The sequence below is a fragment of the Haliaeetus leucocephalus genome, unplaced genomic scaffold (genome assembly GCF_000737465.1).
Source record: "Haliaeetus leucocephalus isolate CR32 unplaced genomic scaffold, Haliaeetus_leucocephalus-4.0 Scaffold712, whole genome shotgun sequence".
Taxonomy (NCBI): Eukaryota; Metazoa; Chordata; class Aves; order Accipitriformes; family Accipitridae; genus Haliaeetus; species Haliaeetus leucocephalus.
The window spans coordinates 1,607,452-1,619,196 of NW_010973148.1; positions in this window are offsets into that span (position 1 = coordinate 1,607,452).

Sequence of the window (11,745 nt, forward strand, 5' to 3'; positions counted from 1 at the left end):
CAGGGAGGAAGGAGAGGAGGAGGAGGGCAGGAGGGGATGCCCCCTGTGCTGTGGTGAGGCGGCAGGCTGTGCCCCCCCAGACCGTGGAGGGGAGCGGGGGAGCAGTTGCCCACCTGCAGCCCGGGGAGAGAGGAGCCCATGCCGGAGCAGGGGGGTGGAGGCCCCCAAGATGGCCGGGCCTCCAAGGGGAAGCCTGTGCTGGAGCAGGCTGGGACTGAAGGGCTGCAGCCCATGGAAGGGACCCACCTTGGAGGACTGTCTCCCGCAGGAGACACCCCACGGGGGAGCAGGGCCCGAGTGCGGAGTCCTCCTCCCCTGAGGAGGAAGGAGCGGCAGAGACAAGGTGTGAGGAACCGACCCCAGCCCCCATTGTCGGGGGGAGGAGAAAGAGAGAACCGGGAGTGGGGTTGAGCCGGGCAGGAGGGAGGGATGGGGGAAGGAGTTCTAAGGCTTGGTTTTACTTCTCAATATCCTTGTTCTGATTTGATTTGTACTAAATTGAATTGATTTTGTTTCTTCCCCATGTTGAGTCACTCTTTTGCCAGTGACCAAAATTGGTGAGTGATCCCTCCCTGTCCTTGCCTCGACCCACGAGTTTTTCTTTATATTTTCTCCTCCTCATCCCACCAGGGCCAGGGGGGCAGAAGTGAGAGAGTGGCTTCGTGGTGCTTTGTTGCCGGTTGGGCTTAAACCCCAAGAGGTAGTATTATCAGCTTTTTTTTAAAAACTATTATTTAATTTGTTTTGGTTCCCTCTGCAAAGTGTCTGATAACAACGTTATGACCTTTTCGTTATGAAATTTCAAACATTGTTTTCACAAGACTGCAAGGGACGTTTCTGCCAACTACTTTAGACAAAGTGAAATTTGACCTTCTGCTTAGTGTTCAGAATATGTTTAGAAGTAACAATAGAGCCATCTTTGAACATATTGATAATGTGTGCAGTCAACAATTAAGCCAAACTTATTTTTTCAACAAAATACATAAGGATCGAGTTTCAATACAAGCCACCAAAAAATGCAATGGTACATGACAACCATGTGATGTATACCATAAACATATTTTTACTTCAATTAGTGGGAAATACTAGCCACAATTTTAACTTAAGGGAAAACAAAAGGGAAAAAAAAAAAAGCCCAGAGATTAGGTAAGCACTTAGGATGATAGCTGAATTCCTTGTGCTGTTGATGTATGCATTCACCTAATTTTAATGACAAATCTTATAGTTCCTTCCACCTGCAGACTAGGTGATCTACTAGCATCTTGCTTAATTCAGTCGTTCCAGACAAATTCCCTGGTTGCTAATCCTAAAGGGTTCTTGTCACACAGTCCTGTGTTACTTGACAATTATTCTAATAGTTATCATGAAAATTAGAGTTTGTATATTTCGGAGGATAATCCTTTTCACTGGCAATGGATTTTATGGAAGATTTCTTGATTTCAAGGATTCCTGAAGGTTCTGTGATGGGAATTCATGACCTCTTCTGATGATGTGACGTCCTTGTATGTAGAGGCCTTCCATTAGATGATATAATTTATCTGAAGGGAAGATTATTCAGGACTTTTATATAAGAGGTTCTACAACAGCTACAATTAATCCTGTTCAGTTCTAGAGCTATCAGAAAGTAGGAAGGGTTCTGCTCTTTTTCAGATAAAAGAAGGGAATAACACTTAATTTGACAGTGCCCTGAGTACCAGAATCTACTGCCAGTTGCTAGGTTTAAAAAGAGACAGTCTCAGATAAAAGTGAGATAAAGATTCAAACTTCATGTAAAACCTGAACTTCATACAATAAGGAATTCATATGATAATTACATTAATGAAGCTTACAGAAATAAAAGAAAAACTGTAGCTACCAAAGCCAGTCTGGATAAGTGGAATTATAACTAAAAATCAAGATCACGGGCATTTTTTTTCACTAAAGGAAATGATTGTTATAATAATATTTTTAATGCATCAATTGCATTTAAGATCTGATACCTAATTCAAATCCATGTGAAAATAGTGGAGAAGATCTTACGTAAAGCAAGGATATACTTCCATAAAATATGTAAGAAAAGATGTAAAAAATGTTGAAACTTTTAAGATGGTAATAGCTATTTTGGATAATCATTGAACAATAGGCTTTATAATGCAACAAACTATAACATAGACTTAGAAAATTATTTCATACTAGAATTTTCCACATAATACATAAATACTTTTAACTGAAATAAAAAAAAATTACTTGCATCAACAGATGTCAACAGATAGTTATTGATAGTCTTTATTTTCCTATCTAAGGGAAAGGATGTGACTGCCAAATTCATGGTTAGTTTAAGAAACAGCAAGGAAAACACAAGGCTTGTGTTTTAATGGAAAGGGAGCCTCTTTTCAGCACTTTCACATGTTAAAGAAGAGTTAATTAACTCAGAAGGGTTAGACTTACTCCAAGGGTGCAAACCAGGCCTATATTACACAACTGTGCAGCATGCTCTTCCAGGAGCCATGAGGCTGATTGTCTGTTCATTCAGACAGCTTGTGCCATAAACTACAGTTTCTCAGCAAAATTCCTCTCTCCCATTTCAAAATGACATTTTAACTTTTGGGTTTTTTAAGACCCTTTTTACTATTTTTTTCTGCTCTGCCTATTGATTTTTCTAACCTTTTGACAGCAGCTTTACTTGCCTTTTCTTTCTGCATAATTCTTTTAAATTACATTCAGACCACAAGACAAACTCTGATCTCCACTATACAAAAACACAGTAAAACCACTGAAGGTAACAGAAATGTATTAGATTCACAGTCTGATTCTGATAAAAAATAGACCTATTGGCTTTTAGTATTCCAAGTTTTAAGCCAGGGAGGAGAACAGTGGGCCAAGTTCATTTCCAGTGGAACTACACTAATGTATGCTGAGTTCTAATAGAAGAAATCGGACATTTTCTTTAAGAACTTTAATTAAGAACAAGTTGGTTTGGTTTTGTTCTTCTCTGAAACATAAATCTTAAAGTCTAAGAATTTTGAAGGTATGATGGTAATTACTGTCACCAGTAACTTTAAGGCACTTTCCTAACCTGTGGGGCACGTGCACATAATTTTGTATCCCAAGCTTTGGTTCCCTATCAATCTAGTTTAAGGGACCTACTGAATATATAATTTTGCCCTCTTCCACACCAAGTTTTTTCCTATTGGAAAAAAAAGTAATACAAGTCAACAGTGTGAAGGGCCATCCTGAAACATAGGTAAGAGTCACTTAGGATAAGCACTTACATTCAAAACCTGGAAAATATTCCAAATATTAAATTTTAGACATGCCTGTAGATGTTTTTGGAAGCAATGTCCCTTCTATATATGGTTCAAAATTTTCAGATACTATATCTAAAAAGGTAACTAGATAAAATATATAACTAAGATAACTAGTTAACTAACTAGATAAAATGGATAACTAAAATGTTATGGCTTGAAAAAGAAATAAAATTAATTACTTGGATCTTAAAAGGTTAAAACCTTTGTTTTCCACTGTTACAGTTGGAAATGTCGGTGGGGGAATCAGACTAGAACTTTTTCCATGCCTGAAATATTTCATAGAATTATGGAATGGTTTGGGTTGGAAGGGACCTTTAAAGATCATCTAGTCTAACCCCTCGCGGTGCACAGGGACATCTTTCACTAGATCAGGTTGCTCAAAGCTCTGTCCAGCCTGACCTTGAACACTTTCAGTGGTGGGGCATCCACAACTACTCTGGGCAGCCTGTTCCAGTGTCCCACCATCCTCATTGGAAAACATATCTTCCTTATATCCAAGCTAAATTTACCCTCTCTCAGTTGCTCTTTGCTCTGCCAGTACAGGCCCTGGTAAAAATGCTCTCTCTATCTTTCTTAAAAGCCCTGTTTAAGTATTGAAAGGCTGCAGTAAGGTCTCCCTGGAGCCTTCTCCAGGCTGAACAACCCCAACTCTCTCAGCCTGTCTTTACATGGGAGGTGTTCCAGCCCTTTGATCATTTTCATGTCCCTCCTCTGGACCGTCTCCAACAGGTCCATGTCTTTCCTGTGCTGAGGACCCCAGAGCTGGACGCAGTGCTGCAGGTGGGGTCTCAGCAGAGCAGAGTAGAGGGGGAGAATCACCTCCCTTGACCTGCTGGCCATGCTGCTTTTTCTGCAGCCCGGGATACAATCAGCTTTCTTGGCTGCAAGCACACATTGCCATCTCATGTCCTATCTTTCATCCACCAGTATCTCCAAGTCCTTCTCCACATGCCTACTTTCAATCCATTCATTCCCCAGCCTGTATTGATGCTGGGGATTGCCCCAACCCAGGTGCAGGACCTTGAACCTGGCCTTGTTGAATTTCATGAGCTTTGCACAAGCCCACTCTTCAAGCTCGTCAAAGGTCCCTCTGGATGGCATCCCTTCCTTCTAATGCGCCAACTGTACCACTCAGCTTGATGTCATCTGCAGACTTGCTGAGGGTCTACTCAATCCCACTATGTCATTAAGGTATTAAATAGTATTGGTCCCAGTATGGACCTCTGAGGGACACCACTCATTGTTAGTATCCACTTCATCACTGAGCTGTTGACTGCAGCTTTCGATGTTGCTGTCCAACCAGCTCTTTCAATGTTGCCATCCTTATCCATCTAAGAGTCCATTCATCAAACTTGTATCTCTCCCATTTAGGGGTACAAATATTGCAGGGGACTGTGTAAAAGGCCTTACAGTAATCCAGGTAGATGACATCAGCAGCTCTTTCACGGTCTGCTGATGCAGTCATACCATCATAGAAAGCCACTGGATTAGTCAGGCATGATTTGCCCTTGGTGAAGCCACATTGGCTGTCTCTAATCACCTCCCGGTCTTCCATATGTTTCAGTGTATCTTCCAGCAGGATCTGTTCCATGTTTTCAGAGGACACAGAGGTGAGGCTGACTGGTTGGTGGTTCCCAGGGTCCTCTTTATTACCCTTTTTAAAAAATGAGTGTGATGATATTTCCTTTTCTCCAGTCACTGGGGACTTTGTCTTACTGCCATGACTTTTCAAATATGATGGAGTAATGAAATCGCTGTATGCAATACTTCCAGTATCCTGCTCTTTTCCAGCAATAAGAAAGATGCTGATGCTTTTAGAGTAAAGAATCAGTAGTTATAGTGAGATTGTCAATGCTTAGGCTGTATTTCAAAACGATTGTACACACTCAACTATTCCACAGTAAAAAAAGAACAAGTCGCTTAAAATTTTCTATAACATTTTTCTATCTCACATAATTACTGATTTATGCAAATATAATTCTTCATCTTTAAACCACTTACAAGTTATTACCTTCTAGAATTCCACTTTCAGCATGAATGCACTTCTCTGGGTTTAATAATTCTGAAATGACTGAAACTGTAGGATTAAGTTTTAGGGAACTTCAGTACAAAGAACTAATGAACAAATTGTTTCATTCATCATCAGTGGAACATCTGAGTCAACACTAAAAAAAGATTTCAAGTGAAGACTTATTTAGAACTATAGTCATTATTATTTATCCTTTTATTATACTTTTTTCTGGAGGTACTTATGCCAAGGAATTTGTCTGTGGAAAGGATTTTTTCCTTACGTTATAAGTGGTATTCATCATAAGCTTTTACACCAGATATGTTCTTCTGCACATGAACATAAATGACCTTTTCCTTAGGTCTTGCAAGAACCCTGTATTTGATTTAGGAGAATAACCTCTTTGGGGGGAAAAAAAAAATATCTGTGAATCTTTGCATTAATTTCAAATTATACTCCCTGAGGTGGTTTGAGCCTCTCTGTTGGAACAACTGCATTGTAATATTTAACACTTTTAATATTGTAATAAAACTGACTCTTTTTTTCCCTTTTTTTTTTCATCCAGATATACAGTTGCATTACAGAGAATGTTTTTGCTCAGGCCTATAGTGATTGGGTGAGGAATCCAGAGAAGACATATTGAGAGAACTGACCAAATGCTTGAATGACATTTAAATAGAGATTTGGGGCTTGTGACACACAGCATTCCATCATTCCCCCAGATGAAGATAAAATAAAAAGTCTCCACAATATTGAGCTTTTAATGTTTCCTCAGTTATGCACTTAATCATTTTTATTTAGATTGTAGAATGTATATTTCATCACAATTTCCAATTAGTAAGTCAATGTTAATCTTTGGTTACCAAACAATTTCATGACTTTTCACATAGGTCTTACATCCAAGGCCATACAACACCCTCTAGGAAGTGTAGTAAGAAGCAGAAAATTTTCATTCTTCAATTGTTGCTTTTTATTATCAAAGTTCAAAGTGCTTTGAAAATTATCTGAAAATTTCTGGTGCAATTGTCTTTTAGAAAATTGCAGTATAAGCCAGTGATAAAAAACCCTATCTGCAGTATTTCACCAGTGTGTTTCATACATGAACAGAGACAGGTAAAAGGAGTTGATTTGCATTCTGATGAAGAGAGGCTGATACTTGGTAAAGCACTTTAGAATGAGAGTGCAATTTCCATAGAGATTCTAGAAAGTACTATTCTACTGAAAGATTTTGAGATCTCTGCCAAAATTTGACCTATGAAAAGAAACAAGCAACCTATGCAAACAGTATACATACAGCGGTAATCCATTCCTTACCCTTGATTAACAAATGGCTCCAGTAAATCATCCAAAAGTTGTATTGCTGATGTGTTTGGTATAGACAGACTCAGTGACAGTGATCAGACTTGGGCATTTATTTTTTTTTAAATATGGAGAAACTTTTAGCATATCTTTTTCAGGGCTCTTCTTTCCAGATAGCCATGTATCACAGAAAGCTGATCATCTGTTATGTTCAGTATTTGGACTTCATATTTTCCAAAATCTAATTTAGTTTCCAAACCTAAAACTTCTCGCTGAACTGGAACAGTGAAACAATTGCTTCAGGCTAAATTAGATTTGTTAACTCTTCTCAATAGAACAAGAATACAAATGATGTCTCAGAAATGGTACAGAGTCCAGCAGATGCCATAACATCATTTAAAAATAAAATGTTGCCAAATCCATTAACATTTGTTTACACATAAAATGTTAAAGTAAATGTGAATTTGAATACTTAAAGTAAATTACCACATTGCTGGGTTTTCTTTGTAAGTGCATGGAGACATTCATATTTGACAAAAATGTTCCATTTTTTAACATTTCTATTGATTTTTCCAGCTTCTAGCCAGCACTGTTTCTTTTCAGATGTTCATCCTGTCATTTCAACATCTGTATGATAACTGGTTTTACGGCCATAGGGCCAGCTTCCAAAATGCCCTGAATTCATGGATTATATAATTTAGGAGTGTAGTTTTGGAGGAAAACTCACTTAAACAGTCAACAGGGGATTGAATCAGCCACCAGAATATGAGCAGCCAATTAGGGCTGATATGAGCTGTTGCTGGTGAACTTGGCTTATCGTATGCTGAAGTGCTTTGTGAATACAGTGTTTTGTTTCTTACTGTCTGACATTTTGACCTGTGTTGATAAACCCAATTTGGAGGCAGGTTTGCTGGAATGTGGGAATGAGATTCCTTAAAGCAAAATGATGTGGGATGAATTGCCAGGCTGAAATAATAGTTCTGTATCTGGCACTCTTTTCCCTGCTCTCCTATTGACTGTGTACACTAATAAATCTATGAGTGTACTTGTGTACCTCAACTGCAGTGGTATCATCTTGACAACTTGTTCTATTCCCATTTATCATAATCAAGTGTCATGTTTTGCAATTGCCCAAGGCAAGTTCACATAGTTGAGCTCAGAACGTGATTATTCAGCAGATGTGCCTCATGTTCTGTGTGGCTCATGCTGAGGTCTTAGATTTTAATGAATCACAGAGCTTAAAGAGAGTCCAGGCTCATCTGGAGAGCACTCAGTCTGATGTGCAAGCATCTGTGAGGACAAATGAAGGGAAAGGGGACACTTAGCACTGATCCAGCACCACAGCACAGAACAAAGGTTGAGCTGAGTTATGCCAATGGTAGGAAAGATAAAGTTAAGAACAGATACAACCTTACTCAGCCTGAGGGCCTGAATAGCGTTTTTGGGAGAGGTATGATCACTGAACCATATCCTGCAGAAGTCATACCGAAGTTCTTTCAGATCATTTCATACAGGCGTAGAAAACCCACAATGCCTTTCAAGAATAGACATGCTGTAATGGAAGTTACTCTTATCAGAGTGGTCTCTCTCAAAGTTGAACAAATGGGTAAATTTAAAAAGCTGATTTTCTATTATATTTGGTTTGTCTATATTCAAGAGACATAATTCAATAGAAAAACTGTCATAGATGGACACTAAATAATTGTCCTTATTAAATATAAGGGAATACTCTGAACAGACATATATATATATTGGATGAACAGCATATGTATGTGTTTTTGAAAAGACAGCATCCTAAAGAGAAGTTATAAGGTATTTAAGGGGGGTATTTTATATTTCTTGTAGTTTCATTGTACTCAAAATGCCAGTTTCTTAGGTGAATTCTCAGTTACTTCCACTGGGCATATTTTTGACCCAAGAAAATCAGATTTCCAACTAAAAGACACTGAATTCAGTTTCAAAAGTCAAGTGCAAAAATGACGGAGTACTTTTCCTGAAAAGGAATTTGAAATTGAGTACTTGAAGTTGCAATTGTTGAGAGAAAAAGTAATTAATTTTTTCTAATTTTTGATCATTAAAAAGAAAGTGTCAGTCAAATGTTTATCAGCTGCATCCTGGTGCAAAAAATCCTTTGGTCATTTAGTCAAATGAAAGCATTCAGTGAGGACATACTTACTTTGCAAAAAAAGTCTGTGGATATCATGTAGTTTTTTCAAGTTTTCTCTCACTTATCAGTACAGCTCCCAGGAGTTGTGATGCTTTCAGACTGCTGCCGGATTCCTCAGTTTTCTTGAAGTTCTTGCAGCTAAGAAGAGTGCCTGAAGGTCTTGGGCACCAGGATTTCTGTGAGCTACCAAGCTGTGTGATAAGATGTGTAATAGGAACTAGAGGTCACTTGCACACCTGCAAGGGCCCCAGCAATGCTGTTTTAAAAAGTCCAGAGGACTGGTTTTTTTTCTATGTGAAAATTTGGAAAACTTTTTCCAAAGGAAATATGTTTTGTACTGATGATTCTCCCCCTCCCCCTTTTTTTTTGTTATTGAAATGTTGACATTTCCAAAAGTTCAGGAGTCTGGAAACAGTCCATGGCTAACCAGTACCATCCTAGTTAACATGTGTTCCAGGTATCCTTCATTTCTGCTATACAAAGAGAATTAGAAATACTTCAGTTATGAGTTTGAGATATTCCTAATATATCATAGAGTCTTAAAAATACCCCAAACAAAACCCCTCTAGTTTATTAACTTAAGGATTCCATAGCAGTAACTTCTGTGGCTTTCAAAAGAAAATAGTCCAGCTTACTGAAGAGAAAGTGGAAAGCAATACCTCTTATAAAAATGAGGCAAATATACCATCTATAAAACATAAATGAATGGCTGGTGAATAAGGATAATTAGTCTCTACTACAACAACTCCTGAAATTGTGGAGTTAGTTTCCCTTGCAGCTTTATAGGCCATCTATAAAAAAATGTCCCTTTCATCATTATTAAAAAAAAAAAAAATCCTTTTGGAGCTCTTGGTTGTTGGTGTCCATACAAGAAGGGAATCACATTTTCACACATTTCTTTCATCTGCAATTCATCTGGGGTGTCTGACGCTTGCAAGACTCAATCTGGTATTTAATTATGCTCATATAACCTTTATTATCCCCATGCTGACTAGGTGAATCTATTTTTTAACTGTAAAGGTGACAATGGAGCTTTTCACTCTCTTAAACTCCGAAGTACTCATTAAGGGCATAAGCTGTTTGAATTAAAAATTCTGCTCTTCATTACTGAAATTTATCTCAGAAAGAGGTCAGGCTAAAGAGTAAAAAAGAAGAAGCAGGAAAATTTTAGATTTCATATTAAATAATGCATGCACAGCTCTAAGGAAAATCAAGCTATGGAACAAGCTTCTAGAAAGTTTATAGTTACTCAACATAGACTAGCAATCTGTGGAAAGGACGTTAAACTCATCTGTTCTGATCTTATTTAGTGTCTTTCTCATACAGCAATTATAAAAGCTGAAAGACAGTTGACTAGTTCATCCAGCAATTGCTAATAGAACATGCATGTATTTCTTACTGTTATGGAAAGGATTGAGACATGTAGAGGACCATGATTATATATAGCTGATGGCAGACGTTGAACCTAACAGCCTAAGTTACTTTTGGGGACTGCCTTTGCTGCCTTTCTGCCTCCCCCCTTCTTGCCCCCCACAAGCCCAAAACAAGGAAAAAAAAAACCAAAAAAACCAAACCCCCTGACAACTCAAAGAAAATAGATAGAAGGGTGTCATGGTTTAAGCCCAGCCAGAAACCAGGCACCACACAGCTGCTCTCTCGCTGTCCCCCACTCCCAGTGGGATGGGAGGACAATCAGAAAAAAAAGTAAAACTCATGGGTTGAGATAAGAATGATTTAATAACTAAAGTAACATAAAATGTAATACTAACAATAATAATAAAAATAATAATAATAATAGTAATTAAAAGGAACATAATAAAACAAGAAAAAAAAAAAACCAAGAAAAGACAAGTGATGCACAATGCATTTTCTCACCACCCACTGACCAATGCCTGAGCAGCAATCGGCCCCTCCCGGCCAGCTCCTCCCCAGTTTATCTACTGACCGTGACGTCCTATGGTATGGAATATCCCTTTGGCTAGTTTGGATCAGCTGTCCTGGCCGTGCTCCCTCCCAGCTTCTTGTACACCTGCTTGCTGGCACAGCATGAGACACTGAAAAATTCTTAACTTATCCTAAGTGCTACTTAGCAACAACTAAAACATCAGTGTGTTATCAACATTATTCTCACACTAAATGCAAAATGCACTGTACCAGCTACTAAGAAGAAAATTAACCCTATCCCAGCTGAAACCAGGACCAAGGGAAAAAGGAAAACACTCTGCAGCGTCCAGCTGGGAACACATGTGCTGTGATCCTCACAGATGAGTGTCTTATTCTGGGCATCCACTTCGGATTTCGTGAATTTTTGTCAATTTCCCTACTGGCTGCTCTTGCTCATTACGCTGATGGCACTGATTGGAAAATGCTTTGAGTGGGTGCAGATGTTGCATACTTTTAACTGGCTACTTAGCTTTGTGTATAAATTTTATATGAACAATGCTTATTGGTTATTTAATCTTATTGGCTATTTAAATTATTAGTAATTACTACTGTTATCTGCTAAGCTTTATTCAAGTTCAGGGACATGAAGACATGAGCACTTTAGATACATGGGTAAAGCACTGCCACAGCAGCCAAAGAGAGGGAGGGCGTGAGTTCACAAAGTAGAAGTGAAAGGCTGCACAGTTGCACATGGAAGGAGGTCCTTTATCTTATAAAGGTTAACATCACTTTCTTTACAGAGATGTCTTAGAGATGTAGCTATTAATATTTCCAAAGTACTCCTGACTCCTCAACAATCTTGCCTTAAAAATTTGCAACTGTAAATAGAGGCTACTGATGTTGCTTGAGTTCCATTATAATGAAATTTAAAGGTCTACCTTAACATAAAAATCTACCATGTAAGTGGTTGAGTGCTTCCTTTAAAAGGTACTCAAATGTGTAGACACAGAAGAATTTATATGTTCTTTACAGCTAGGAACCTTCTCTCAATTATGTTAATTTCTTACTCTTATTATTTCAATAGGTATGTTTCTTTACTC